Source organism: Bos javanicus, chromosome 17, assembly GCF_032452875.1.
Source record: "Bos javanicus breed banteng chromosome 17, ARS-OSU_banteng_1.0, whole genome shotgun sequence".
Lineage (NCBI taxonomy): Eukaryota > Metazoa > Chordata > Mammalia > Artiodactyla > Bovidae > Bos > Bos javanicus.
The window spans coordinates 67,652,638-67,667,834 of NC_083884.1; the positions used below are offsets into that span (position 1 = coordinate 67,652,638).

Sequence of the window (15,197 nt, forward strand, 5' to 3'; positions counted from 1 at the left end):
GTTTGTGTTTCAAAAGACTCATACATCAAATATGTTCTTGCTTGAAATTCCTAGAATTTATCCCAAGAACTTAAATATACAAATGTCCCCAAAGCATGTTCATCATGCTATGTTTTAAATAAAATCAAAACAGCCTAATAATTTAACTTATTGTTTTAAAAACCGTTTGGATTTCCCAGGCGGCTCAGTGATAAGAATTTGCTTGCCAATCAAGGAGACACAAGAGACACGGGTTTAAACCCTGGTTCAAGGAGAGCCCAAGAGTAGGAAATGGCAATCTAATTCAGTATTCTTGCCCAGAAAATTCCATGAACAGAGGGGCCTGGCAGGCTACAGTCCGTGGAGTCGCAAAGAGTTGGACACGACTGAGCACGCACTTAAACTGAGGTATTTGTTAACATAAAAAAATTGATCACGGGATGTTTTTGGTGAGAGACACAGCTTTTCAAACAGCATATGTTGCTTGGTGTCAATTCTATAAAGAACAAATAGCAAAAGACACACACGCACACACACACACCCAGGGCTGTCATATATAGTTGTCCAGGTTGTGCTCTGGACAAGTCCAGTCACTCAGAACGCAACATGAACGGTGCCCAGTGGAACTGGACGGCGCCCCATCCCTGCATATAACTTAAAAAACATGACGGGTTGTTTACCAAAATGGTAACAGTGGCTACTGTGGAGGGGTGATTTTTTTAATGTTTGTCGTCGTTCTCTAGTATTTCTGTAATGAACATGGTTCACTTGTGTAAAAATAATACTTTTTCATAGCGCTTTCCTGCTGTGACCCACTTATGACCTACGCTGGCTTATTCCACTACGTGCCCTGGCTGGCTCTGATGTGTGTGTATGTGTGACGGTAGTAAATACACACTACTGGAGGACCCACAGGGACCAGGGATTGGGCCAGGGATGCATCTCGGCCTTCTTGAATTTCAGATCCAATGGAAGGGACAGACACCAAGCAAATCCTGCAAACCACTGTGGGCCAGAGCTGTTGGCGGGTGCAGAGCACCCTGCCCAGCTGTGCAGTGCCAGGGGCTCCGGGGAGGCATTCCTGGGAGTGTTCCATAAGGTGCATTACAGGGCCACCTTGCCTCCCCCCCAGACCAAGCATCTAGGGGCGCATACTGTGGTTTATCAGCCTTCTCAGACTACAGAACTCAGACACCTTCCAACAGAGGCTGGGGCTGGCCAGCTTCTAACATGACACCGAGCCTGGCACCTGGGACTCTCCATAACACTCAGTTAAATACCGCAGAGCTGGGACTTCCCTGGTGGTCCAGTGGCTAAGACTCTGAGCTCCCAAAGCAGGAGGGCCCAGGTTCAATTCCTGGTCAGGGAACTAGATCCCACATACTCAGGCTAAGAATTCACATGATTCAACTAAAGATCCCGCATCCTACAACGAAGATGGAAGATCCTGCATGCTACAACCAAGACCCTAGCCAAATTGAAAGAGAAAATAAAAAAAACCTCAGAGCTCTGAAGCCAGCAGAACTGGGTGTAAATCAGACAACGACAACCTCAGTTTCCTCATCTGTGAATTGGGTAGAACCACGGTTCCTAACTCCTGAGGATTCAGTGAAGTAAAACAGGCAATGCATAATGAACACAGGGCTTGGAGCAAGCATTCCATGGATGGTACCATTTATTATTTATTCTTAACATTATTATATCAGGGCCTCGGCTGATGAAAGGACCAGACATCAGCTCCACCCTGTTCTTCAAGACAGGGTTGGAAGGGGATCAGAAAGAAAGCATTTTCCCAACCTGGCTATGGACAGAGGGCTGGGCAGCTGCTGGCAGGAGATGTGACCTAGATATTTTCAAGGTTCACCTTCCTTTGTCCCCTCTTCCTACCTGTCCAGTCTCCAAGCGTTCAGCCCCAGACATTTTTCCCCTTAGATGGCAGCTCATTTCCTAAGAGGAAATTGCCATCTGTGCGTCTATGACCCCCACCCTTCAAGAAAAATTGAGGTGACCTGAACAGGTCTGAGAACTGGCGTCTCCCTACCTGGCCCCGTATGCCTCTTTGTCAGCCAAGAATCTCGTTTTCCTCCCCAGAATGTATCACAAGGCTGGTCCCGAAGGAAAGGAGCTGGACTCGGAGTCAGAATTCCTGGCTTTCAACCTGGCTCGGCTGTAAGACGACAGGCAAGGCCTCTCATCTCTGAGTCTGCCTTTCTGAAGGCAGACTCCACTGGTCTTGGCTCAGACAACCCCAGCATTGGCTACCTCCCACCTCCCAGCCTGGAGAGATTTCCCTTTCAGGCCCCTGTGCCTTTGCAAAGGCCACCACACCTTCCAAAGAATGCTTTCCCCAGGCAAGGTTGTCTCCTCCACCCCCAAACAAGATTCCACCCACCTTTGCCTGAGAATCACCCCTAAACAACCTTATGCTCCCAGATGAAGAGCCCCAACATCTAAGGGGTGGCCATCCCCTCTAAGACCGTCTCTGCATGGGTGGGCAAGCAACACTCCTAGGCTGGATCTCCAGACCCCCGGGATTACCATGTACTTGGGCAAGTCCCCTGTGCCTGAGACCGCCTCTTCTGAGGGCTTGGTTGACCAGCAGGCTGGAGTCATTCCATCCTTCAGAGAACGCATAGTCTGAGTGATGTGCCAAGGTGTGGATCAGGGGGCCAGGGGTGGAAAATCGGGTAAAGCCCAGCCCAGTGTCCAAGGAGCTCCCAGCCTGGGGCAGGAGGACAGGAAAGCAGATCATTCCAACACATCGTAGCTTTCCAGGCAGAAAGGGCACAGTGGACAGGCGGAAGCACAGGAGAAGCGGTGGGAAGGGGAAGGTGGCTTGGTCGTGAGGGTGCACAGGTGAGGGCGGGGGCTGTGGAGGAGGCGGGTGCTGATGGTCCAGACGTAAGCCGTGGCTCCTGAGAAACCGGAGGAAGGGTGTGAAGCAGGGAGTGAGCTGCATTTCGCAGCGATGCCTCTGGCTGCCGCGGGGAAGACGGGCTGTCGGCGGGGAGAAGGACCAGGGAGATCAATGTAGAGGGAGAAGGCAGAGGCCTCAAGGGGCTGGGGGCAGTGGGGGTATGCAGATGCATATGGACTCAGGGGAGACTTGGAAGGTAAACTGTCTACACCTTGGGGATAGTTGTTAGGGTCTGGGGGGTGATGGGAGGAAGGAGTCCTGGGCAGGCTCTAGGACCCTCTATTCAGGAGACGAGCAGCGACCCCCAGAGGAGATGGAGGAGGGAAGGGAGGGGACGGTGGGTTCAGTTTGGAGTGTGTTAGGCTCGAGACATCAGCTGTCCACAGCTAAACACAGCAGACGCTCCAGAACAAACACGAAGACGCTGACATCATCATCATCAGATGACTCAGTAGATGAAGGATGGGCGTATGCAAGAGGAGACTGGGACAGGGGGTCCGTGAAGAGTCTGGAATCTGGGCATCTAAGCCCCCAAGACTGGCCAGGAGGCCCCGCTTTCAACCAGAGACCTTGGCTCACCTGGGCTGAGTTGGGTTGCCTGTGTCACGGGGCGAGTCCCTTTAGTTCTCTGAGCCTCCTGGGGTTGCTAGGAGGATCAGAAGTAAAATGGGGAGTATGTGAGAGGGAAAAAGAAACTTTCTCAGGGGCGTCGTGGAAAACGCTGGGTGAATCGTGCTGGGTACAGTTATCAGTGTTGTCAGTGACCCCCCCTCCCAGGTGCCAGGCCTGTGCCCACCCAGCCAGGCTGCAGCCCAGCAGCCCCCGGTGCCCAGCACCCTTGGCTTTGCTCCACGGAGACCCTCCTCAGCCTCCCCGATGACGACACTCCCCAGAGACGCCAGAGCCTCCATTTGCGAGGAACTGGAGGAAAATCAATGTGAACAATGTAGTCAAAACAGTGTCTGCAGGCGTTGGGCCGGCCGGAGTGAACATTACCGGGGACTCAATCGTGCCCCTTATCTGGCAGTTTGTTCTCGAAAGGGAGCTCTAGCCTCGCTGCGAACCCAATAAGTCTTTCAGTTTGACTTGAAACCCTACATTTTTCCTCTTTAGAAAAATGTCACCAACATTCTTCTGTTTCATTACTCTTGGTCTCCGAGGCTCTGGCCACAGGGAAATTGTTAGCGGAGGGAGGCGGCCGGCAACCGCTGGCCACCGTGGGATCTGGCCCCAGCTGGTGGGCCGGTCCCTGATGGACGCGGGCTTCTTCACCCTGACTGTCACCCTGCTTGGGCTGGCAATCCCCACCCAGCTGTAGAGCCCTGCTGTACTCCCACCTCCCTGTAATAAGCCCAGCTGAAGCCCCCCAGAGGCCTGGGCCTTCGGGCCAGTGGACATCAGCTTTCCCTTCCGCCCAGCCCTGACCACGTCTTGCCAAACCTATCTGTCTGTCTCCATCTCTGCCTCTTTTTTCATTCGTTTCTCCACTTGTGTATTCAACAAATATGCATTGAGCACTTGGGCTAAGTCACTTGCGTCGTGTCCGACTGTGTGAGAACCTATGAAGCCCACCAGGCTCCTCTGTCCATGGGATTCTCCAGGCAGGAATACTGGAGTGGATTGCCATCCCTCCTCCAGGGGATCTTCCCAACTCAGGGATCGAACCTGCGTCTCTTATGACTCCTGCATTGGCAGGTGGGTTCTTAACCACTAGCACCACCCGGGAAACCCACTGAGCATTTAGTACTTGTCAGACACTTTGAAGAAGATGCGATGCAGGAAACCTGGGTTTAATTCCTGGGTCGGGAAGATCCACTGGAGAAGGGATAGGCTACCCACTCCAGTATTCTTGGGCTTCCCTTGTGGCTCAGCTGGTAAAGAATCTGCCTGCAATGTGGGAGACCTGGGTTCGATCCCTGAGTTGGGAAGATCCCCTGGAGAAGGGAACGGCTACCCACTCCAGTATTCTGGCCTGAAGAATTCCATGGACTGTATAGTCTATGGGGTCACAAAGAGTCGGACACGACTGAGCAACTTTCACTTTCAAGAAGCTGAGGCTATGCAGCGAGTAAGACCAGGTCCCTGTGGTTCTGAGACAGGCAGTAAACGAAGAAGCAAATGCATATATGGAGTGGATTATATTTTCCAAAGAGGGTCACACAATCTCCTCTGTCTCTTAAGAGGTGAGTCTTTTGTCTCCTTTCTCCCTGAAACTGGGCAGGCCTTCGTGACGGCCTGACCTACAGAGTAGGGCTGAAGTTTTGCTGTGTCACATCCAAGGTGGGGTCATAGCAGCATCACAAGTTGCACCGAGTTCTTTGGGGAGACTCGTCCTGGAGTCCAGCCACCATGCTAGGAGGAAGCCCAAGCAGTTCGTGGAGGACCCCACATGGAGGGGAGGAGAAGTTCCCAGACAACGGTCATCCGGTCAGACACGGTCATTGGTCAGAGTGAGCAAGCTTGGACAGGAAGGAAACTTCCAGTCTCCAAACTATTGTAGCCAACCCCATGTAGAGCACACAGGTGTCTTTTCTGCTGAGTCCTACCCAGAGGACAAAGTTGGGAGCCAAATAAATGATCCTTGCTGTTTTAAACCACTCAGTTATGGGTGGTTTGTTACACAGTTGCAGATAATGAGAGCAGTCTATGAAATAATGAGTGGAGGGTGGTGGTGAGTGCTAGAAAGAAGAATCGGACTGACCCAGGAGATAAGGGGAGTCAGGATGAGAAGCAGGGGGAGGTGGGGCCTGGCAAAGCTGAACCTTCATTCCAGCCCTGCCTGGTCCCGGTGGCCAAGATATGTTACCCAACCCCACGGACATGCTGGGGACATGTCAGCCGAGGAAGGAGGAGCTTACAAGTAGTTTCACTCCCAGAATGCAAATTCCCAAAAAGCCCCCAGCCTTGGCTTGCATATTCCCAGAGATGGGGCTCCCCAGCCCAGGCAGCCCTGCTGGAACAGGCTGTGGGAATGCGCTCCTTTCCACCAAGGGAGCCCGGCCTCCCTGCACTGCCCTCTGGGGCCTTGTGAACACAAGACAGGGACACATGTCCCCCTGACCACCTCCAGCTCCACCCACATCCACGGTGGTCCTTAGAGAACAGAGCTGGGACAACCACTGGAAGCTATGAGTGTGTTCAGGAAGGGATGGAGTCACAGTCAGGGAGGACATTTGTCATCACTTGGGGGTGGAGGTGACGGAGGTCACATGGTGGGAGTGTAAGCAGAATAGAGTTTCTGAGCCTCAGTCACCACGATTTGGCTGAAATTGTAGCAAAACCATGCCTACATGGTCACAAGTTCTTTTGTGGGAACAGCTCACCAAGGGGGTCCTGAGCTCTACCTCACCCCTAAATAGGAACAACTCCCAAAATAAATGCTTTGGAGTTATGAAGACCTAGAGTTTGAGTCCCTCCTAAGGGACACCCACTTCCTGTGTGACCTCAGGCAAGTCACCGACCCTCTCTGAGCAGTCAATACCAAAATGACAAGTGTGTGCTTGTGGCCTCCAGCAGCTTTTCCAAACGTCACCAGTTTGTGTATCTGCAAGTTAATTTCTGCCCTCTCCCTCCTTCCTATCTGAGGTGACCTACTTAGTATTTTTTCTCTAAATTGATCTCCTCCTTCTGCAGAAATAAACATTTTTAAAGAAACTTTTAATCACCACCTTAAATAGGAAATGAACATTAAATGCCATAAATCAAAAGGTACCCTAAAAATGAAAAAAAAAAAAACAAAAAAACAATGCTGGTGAGTTAGAGACAAACCCTGCTGCCCTCTCTGCCCTCCCCCTCAACAAGGCTTTTCAAAGAGAGATTAGCAAACCTTTGAAAGAAATGTTAAAAGACACATTAGCACCCAACAGGGACTCTCTCTGGTGTTAAGGGAAGGTTGCAGGAAACCACTTTCTCATCACTGGTTTGGGAAGCAGCTGCACCCCTCCTGGCCAGGGCAGGTGGTCCAGCCTTTGGAAGCCCTGAGGTCCTGACCTACGGTGACAGAGGCAGGGAGCAGCTGATCTAAGGGGTCACAATAATGGCTTTTTGCCCCAACCTCCCCCTCCCAACAGTCCAAGCAGGGGCAGAAGGTCCCCAAACTGCAGAAATCAAGAATGACTTCCTGGGGACAGTGGGGATGTATCACCCTATGGACGGCAATTGGCCACACAGGCACTGGCCACCAGTCAGCATGGCTACAGCCCAGCTCCGGGAGAACAAGGGGGCAGCGGAAGCTCTGGATAGGGGCAAGCCTGGGGGACCGCGAGGGGCTGACCCTGGCACGCACCTCCCACCCCAACCCCCCACCTAGGCACCCACTGGGGCTTGGTTTACCCAGCTCCTTTGTTAACAGGATGTGTCTCTCATTCCTCTTTGAAACTCAGTTCTCTCCCCCTCAGTTTCCCTTCTGCACAGAACCAATTTATCCGTCAGGCACGGTGGTGATCTCAGGTGGTCTCGGCCTGAAACGGCATGGAGCGGGGCTTGGGTTCCCAGCCAGAGACTGAGGCCAGGTCCCGGCGGTAAAAGCACCAGACCCTAGCCACAAGACCAGGGGTCAGCGGCCAGGGCCCTGGCCCTTCGGCTTTGTGGATAAGAATTCTCACCAAGACGGAAGGTACTGAAATAAGTAAAGTGTTTCTTAAGAGGGAAAAAGAGAAGTGCGTGTGGATAGACACGCACGGGCAGACTCAGAGAATTCCTGAGTCGCACCCTCGTGGCAGTTTAAATTACTTTTACTGGGTATTTCTTCCGGGTTTTCCTTGGCCAATCATTTTGATTTGCCTGGTTCACAGTCCGTATTTGGTATAGCTCACAATCCTCCCAAGTCAAGATGGATTTTACCACAAAGGCATCTGGGTAGAACATCCCTTGACCTAACTCCCCTTTGGCCTCCAAGAGGCCTTTTCTGCGCACGTGTGGTGGGGGAGGTCCCCTGACTTCCGGAAAAGAAATATGTGGTCTGGGCAGGGCCCACCCTCCTTGCCTTAATTGTCCTGCTATTCTCAGCTTAGAGTTTCGATCCACAGGGAATGAATCTCCAATCGCTTTACCCTGGGGGAGGGAAGGAAGGCTCATCTACCTCCTGCCTCAATAGTCCCAAAGCCTCGGGTCCACAATAGTTTTAGGGTTTAGTTTTTCAAAAACTATTTTAAAATGTTTTCATTTTTTTTTTAATCCGAAGGGGGAAGGAGGCTTTCTGAAGATCATGTTTTAATATCTAAAATTAATATTTTCATCTTTAGACCAACAATCATAATGTAACTTTTAATTTTTTCAACAGAGAAAGAGACCCACGAATAATAATAATGATGTGGCCTCTGTAAAACGAGGAAGAATAAAAGCACCTGGTGGAAAGCCTTTGGCCGGAGACCCAGCACCTGGGATGGATCCAACAAATGCTTCTATTGTTCTTCTCTTCAGTGTTGTTCTTAGAGTGGTGCGCGCTCGGGTAGAAGACGGGATGCAGGGTGTCTGGGCTCTGTCCCGCTCTGTGTAACCTTAGGAAGCTGTCCCTGGGCTGGCCTCGGTTTCCCCCACTGCTCAGTGAGGGTCCTGAAGTCTGGCAGCCTCTTTGTGCTTCTTCACTGCCTTTCCACCTGGGGAAGTGAGCAGCCCCAGCCCTACCCCACCTCCAGGGGAGGCAGACCAGCTGGCAGCAGCAGCGGGACGGCCCACTCTTCAAAATCGTCTCGTCCCCCCAGCCAGGTAAATATTACAGGCTCAGACAATAATTGCGGCTTCTCTTTCTTTTGTTGTTTATTTTTTTTAATTCCCGGATGTTTGACTTGGCTGGGGCCCAGGGCCTGGTGTTTTCACCTGGGCCATCTCTGATTCCCTCTCCCGTCATCAGAGCTCCCTGTAGAAACGGGTCAAGCATCTTCCGGGGGGGCTGGTGGGCACGGTCTGGGCTGGGAGAGGTTCCTGATGGAGTCTGCAGAGTGTAACCAAGGTGATCACTCCCCGAGCACCCACTCTGTGCCCAATGCTGTTCCAGGCCCTGGGATTCAGCTGTGAAGATGAGAGGCATCTCTGATGGGGGGTGGAGAGAGGGGCTTCCTCCACTCTCAAGGCAGAGAGTAAGGCAAATAGAGAGCAAGTAAAGTGCTCCCCCTCATGAGACGGGGGCTGGGGAAAGCAGGGGAAGAGGAACAAGGAAATGCCTAAGAAGCCAAGTACAGATGAGTCTGCAAATGTCCCCCCTAAAAGTAAGTGGTGGTTAAACATCACTGATGCATGCATGGCTGTCAACTAGGAGGATGCAGAAGGAAGGGCACCCAAGGCAGGTGGAACAGAACGTGCAAAGATTAAGGTGCTTTCCAGCCCAACGAGGGAGGTGCTTTCCATCCCATTCTCCAGATGAGGAAACTGAGGCTCAGAGAGGTCACGTAGCTGGTAATTGGCAGAGGCACGACTTGAACTCAGGGCTGCCTGGTTCCAAAGCTGGTTGGTAACCACTAGGCTATGCTCTTCCCCTCCCCACAGCATCCTCCACCCTTCCAACATCCCCATCCTCAACTGGCCTCACTGGAGGAAAAGGTCAGAACCCAAATCACCTACTGGGACTGGTTTTAGGGTCTCCAGAGAGGCCATTACCTCTGTGTAAAGCAACAGCCAACTCCTCAAATGCCTCTAGCAGAGTCATGAGGTCCATCACCTATAAAACATGACAACCCCCCAAGGGGTCCAGAGAGAACCCAGGTGGGAAAACTGAGGCTCAGGCCGCTGAAGGCTTTGCCCAAGGTCACCCAATGTCTGGAGACAGAGACGTGGGGTCCCAGGGCCCAGGTCTCTGAGCCCGAGCCCCGTCCATGGGCAGGACAACCCCTCCCCAGCCCTCAGTTCGGGCCCCAGCCCCCTCTTTTCCCCCAGGACAATAGGGCCTTTCACAGCCAGACAAAGGGAAAAAGTTTAAAAGGCGAGAATTATGTTTCCACCAAGGCAAAGGGGGTGGGGCGCGGAAGCAGGGGAGCTGGGCCTGGGGAGGAGCTGCGGTGGCCGCAGAAACGGACCGGTGTGTATTTATTCATGTCTGACACAACAAAATTTGATTTTCCACATAAAAGATCAAATAATATTTCAGTTACAGTTAATTACACACCCCAAAAGCACATCAAAGGACGGTCCGCGTCCGCCCAGCCCTTGCTTCGCCGCACTGCATGCGCCCAGATTTCACGCCTGGCTTCGAGGCGGCTGCAGCACAGAAGCTCTGCAGTTCACACCCACATGGGCCTTTGAGGCTGGGCTGGGGGTCTCCAAGGTGCCTCCTGGGACCTCAGGCCCCTCGCTGGGCTCCCAGGACTGTCCAGTGCCCAACTGATGCCCATCCTCCCCACCAAAATAGTAGCCCTGGTGCAAATGCTTTTACAAGGCCCACTCTCCCACAGAAGAGAAACACCCCCAGTGACACCAGCACTTCCCCTGCAGACTGGGGAAGGGAGCAAAGTGGGCACATTATCCCCATTGTTAGATGAGGAAACTGAGGCCCAGAAAGATGAAGTGATTCACCCAAGCTCACACGGCCTGAAAAAGTGGAGCAGGGATTTTAGGAGAGCTGGATGACTCCAAAGAACCTCCCTCTCACAATGGATCACACCTTGCTGGGAAAGAGTCATGGAAGAAGGAACTGGTTTAACATCAATCACATCAACAGAGTTATGCTTTTCTCAGGAAGCCCTGCTGACCGACCAGCCACAGTACAAACCCCTTTGGGGCATGGGAGCAAGGCTGAAGCGGGGAAACTTAGGAAGTGTGACCTTGGGGGACCGTTAACCCTCCTGGAGTCTTAGCTCACCCTGCGATGCTTCTCGAAACACTCACTGTGCACATGGTGGAGAAAATTCTGGAAAGACCAAGTCTGAGAATCCCAGAGTCTTAGAATATTGAAGGTGACAGAATCTTAAAATCAGGAATTTCAAGAACAAGAAAAGACATCCAACTCCAGAGCTATCGTGAAGCCCAGAGTGGTTGTGTGCTCAGTTTAAGATCACACAGCAAGCGAGGTCGGGCTTCCTGGCACCACAGGTGCAGTTTGGGGTGGTGGTCAGTGCACCCCAGAACCTGAACAGAGCTGCACTCTGCCAGAATCTCTCATTGGTGTCCCTACCTTTAGGAAGGGCCTTTGAAATACCTGCAGAAGGCCTGTCCCTGGCTCCTCCCCGGGGTGAGAGCTTGCTGGGAGCAGTACCTGGGGGAGCGGTGTGCAGAGAACAGGGCTGGGGGCACCCAGAGCAAGGGAACCTAGATCTGCCCGAATGGCAGCTCTGTCAGAGGGAGGGAAGACCCCCCAAAGCAGTTCCTTCTCCCCCTACTCCAGATCCTAAAAGAGCCCCGGGCCTGGAGCTGGAAGCAGGGTCTTGCCAGGCCAGCCACTTCCCCTCTCTGAGCCTGTTTCCCTTCTGCACACTCAGGCTCATGGGAGGCTCAGAGGATAATGCCTCACTCATGACGGTTCCCGGCTATGGGCACTGGGGCGGGGTAATGGGGGTGCAGAAGGGCTGGCGGGGAGCCAGGCAGAAAGCAGGGGCAGGGGAAGGGCAGGAGCTATTCTGGGCCCCTCTCCCTCCCCGCACCATGCACCCATGCTCAGACGGCAAACGACCATCCTGTTTGCCAGGCAAAGATGTTTCCTGTACTGGCCGCAGCCAGGCTGAACCTGCCGGGTGCCCACCACAGGCTCTTCCCAGAAGCCTCTGCTTTGCGGCCACCTTGGGACCAAGCCCCGCACAGCCCACCCAGCTCCCGCTGCACCCCTCAACCGTTCCATCCCTCCAGCCTCAGTTCCCTTGTGCCCCAACCAGAGTCAGAACACCCAGACCTCACGAGGCTGGGACGCTCAATAAATAACATCAACCAAGTAAGGCCTGGCACGTGTTAGGTTCATGCTTCAAATCGGTGGCTTGACTGTAGATATGTCTCACACTTGCTGGCACCACAGCAAGCCTCAGACACAAGGGGGTATCAGAGCAATGGTGGAGGACGGTGGCCCCATTGCCGTGTTTACGCTCCCGTCCTCGGCATGGAGCACACGGTTCTGTGAACAGCCGGTGCCTTTGGGGTGTGTGCTGACCTTTCCCTCATCACCTTGTCACCGTTTGTTTGTTTCCTTGAAGGCAGGGCTGTGTTTTATTTACCTTTGTGCTTTGCAAATATTCACGAGTATTTATTGAATGGATGGCGGGTGGAAGGATGCATGGACGGATGGACGGATGGACGGGAGAGTAGGTGGATAGGGAGCTGGAAAGAAAATGAGTGGATGGCGTTTTGCGGCAGACATTTATCTGTAGTTGGATCTTTTACAATAAGAATATATTACTTTTTCAATCAATTTAAATTTGAGGAAAAGATGTGAATAAATCTTCACTCCAAAGCTAGTAAATTAAATTTTCAAACAAACAAAAAGAATGAGTGGGTGAGTGAATGGATGAGTGGATAAATAAAAAGAAACCAAGGCTGAAAAAGCACTCTTTGGCTAGAGGACTCAGGAGTCCTAGATTCAAGTCTGCCACCCCAACTTATTCTGCTGTGTAGCCCTGGGCAGTGAAGTCACCCTCTCTGAGCCTGTTTCCTCATTTATCAAAGGAACCTGGTGACTCTGCTCTGGCAGCTCACTGGGAGGTCCGGAAGATTCCTTGTGAGGCTGGTGGAAATTCCTTCCTAAACTGTAAAGTGCTCTGCCCTGGGCAGGTGGTGGCCAGTCCTGAGTCTCCTGGGGAGGCAGGCAGAGAGAATGAGGCCTGGGGAGGTGTAACCTGGCAGGTGATGGAGGTCCTGAGGCCCGACACCCTGGCGGGCTCTAATCCCGCGTGGCTTCACTCATGGGCAGAAGCTCTCACTCTAGTAAAATTTTATGGCCTCTGAGAACAGGCAGAGAGCTGCCAGCAGCAACTCGCTGGAAATTTATGACTGGCCTCCTCCCTGCTGGCCCGCCCTTCCTCAGCCCAGGTCTCACCAAAAGTGAAGGCTCTGGGCTTAGCCACAGGGCCCACTGAGCCCCTCAGTGGGGCAGGGGAAGAGACACTGAATTAGGAGAGGCTAAAACATTGTGGTCAAAGGCGGGACAGAGGCAAGCTGAAAGACCTGGATCTGAGAAGCATTTACTTGTCAAGATTGTGCAAAGGATTGTCACACCCTACATGAAGTTACTAAACAGGCTCTTATCTAAGATCCCTTTGGAAAAAACAGGAATGTGGCCACAGCAGCCACAGGTGTCTCTTATAGTCCCTGAATGCATCTTTTCCCCCCACCCCAGGGCCTTTGCACATGCTGTTTCCTCTGCCAGGACACCTTCTCCCCAAACTATGATTTGCATAGTTAGCCAGAACGCATGTGTAGAGCTGACACGGGTAGGCACACGTGTGCATGATGCTCACATGAATGAGTGGATTTCTGATGCCTGTGGCATGTCTCATGAACAGGAAGACCAGAGGGCTAGGTGGTGGGGGTGCAGGCATGTGTGGCAAGTGCTGGGTATGGCTCCAGGTGGGAGGGAAAGGGAGCAGCACCCCCATTTCTAGTGGGTGACAAGTCCCCGGCACTGCATGGCCTATGTGTGCATGAGCCATTAACCTGACATCAGGGTTACTCATTTAATCTACGTTTCATAGAGGCAGAAGTCTAGGCATCCAAGATCTGGCCAGGGGATCTGAACCCTGACTGTAGAGGGGTTCAGCTGCTGCTGCTGCTAAGTCGCTTCAGTCGTGTCCGACTCTGTGCGACCCCATAGACGGCAGCCCACCAGGCTCCCCCATCCCTGGGATTCTCCAAGCAAGAACACTGGAGTGGGTTGCAGTTCTAAGGGGGCTCCAGCCCCCCATCATTGCAGTGTGAGGCTGCATGGAGAACAAGCAGGGAGTGAGGGGACCTCTGGGGACCGGGCTGACGGTGGGGAGGGGAATGAGAAGGACCAAAGACTAAGAGAGCCTGGGAGGGGGCGGGCAGGGCTGGGGGGCGGCCCCTTCCCAGGTCAGGCTGGGAACCCGCTTCCCCCGCCAGCCCTGCCCCGCGCTGGCTTCGAGGTGGCGCTCTGGTGGCTCGGGGCCGCCGTTGTCAAGACCCGTCAGGCTGATTTACGGGCCCTCCCCGCCCGCCGAGCACCGGCAATCAGCCGCAGCCGCCAGATCTATTATTGATGAACTTTCTGAGCCCCGCTAATTAACTGCGCGCACCCCCAGCGGCGGCTGGCTAAAATACTGGCCTGGACGCTCCAGCCAATGTCATGGGCACCGCCCCCGGACCCGATGGGGCCCAAGGCAGAGAGTGGACAGGGGGCCCCCCAGAGGAAGCTCAGCTAGCTCAGACTCAGCCCCCTACTCCCAGGCTCCCGCCAGGCTCACGCCAGGCCCCCTGGCAACCTGCTGTGTGACCTGGGGCCAGCCGCTTAATCTCTCTGATCCTCAGGCTCAGATCACCTGCAGCAGGCAGCAGGGGACTGGAGCTGAGCATACTGCAGATGGAAGGGGTATGAAGGTTCCTATCAGTGCTTTGAGCAAAAAAGACAACAAGACTGAACGCACCATAGTTAAGGGCACAGCTTTGGAGCCATACAGACCTGGGTGCAAGCCTGGCTCTGCCGCTTGCCAGCTGTGTGACCTTGAGCACAGCTCCTTCCCTGAGTCTCAGTTTCCAGATCTGTAAAATGGGTGGCAGCAGTCCCTGCCTGTGGGCTGTTGGAAGGAGTTAATAGCTGGGGGCTGTGTGACAGCTCAAACACAGATGAGTAGACAGTTGGCGCTCAGTCATGCTCCCTTCCCTCTGTCCTTCTGAAAAACAGGCACGTCTGGCCTCTTGCCAATAACAGCCGCCCCAGGGGCTCCCAGCTCCCCCCCTCCCTCTTGAGAACACCTGTGCAGATCCCCTTCCCCGGCCCCATGGAATGAAAATTATGTAAAGAGGCCCATACTTCTCCCTTGCAGACAAAGACTGAAAAATAAAAATTCCACACTGTCCCAGGAGGCAGCTGGAGGTTCAGGAAAGACCCCAGCCGAGACCCCTCCTCCCCCAGGGCATGGGGGCTGGGCCTTCAGGACCCCCGTTCATCCTCACAGCTGGTGGAGAGCCAGGCAAAATGGTCCAGGGTGGGGAACCCCCATTAGTTGGAAGAGAAAAGTGAGGCCCTGAGACCAGAGCCAGCGGCCCCCAGTCTGGCCCCGAAGACCCAGAGTTGCCCCCTGGAGTGTGATGTAAGGATGCTGAGGGGTCGCAAGGGTGACCAGGAGGGAGCTGAAATGTGCTGAGAGCCTTCCTGGGGACTGGACTGTGGATTCAGATGCCGCTGGGCTGGGGGCTGTTCACAGACAGCGAG

The 15,197-nt window shown here is 53.5% G+C and overlaps 1 long non-coding RNA gene and 1 other non-coding gene across 2 annotated transcripts in view; one reads left to right on the forward strand and one right to left on the reverse strand.

The window, feature by feature from the left end:
- Positions 1–15,197, reverse strand: part of LOC133229024 (uncharacterized) — a 142,355-nt gene that overhangs the window by 108,167 nt on the left and 18,991 nt on the right. The window lies entirely within an intron of this gene.
- TRNAW-CCA (transfer RNA tryptophan (anticodon CCA)) lies at positions 1,275–1,348 on the forward strand. The gene has a single exon. It is a non-coding gene; the product is annotated as a tRNA-Trp (tRNA).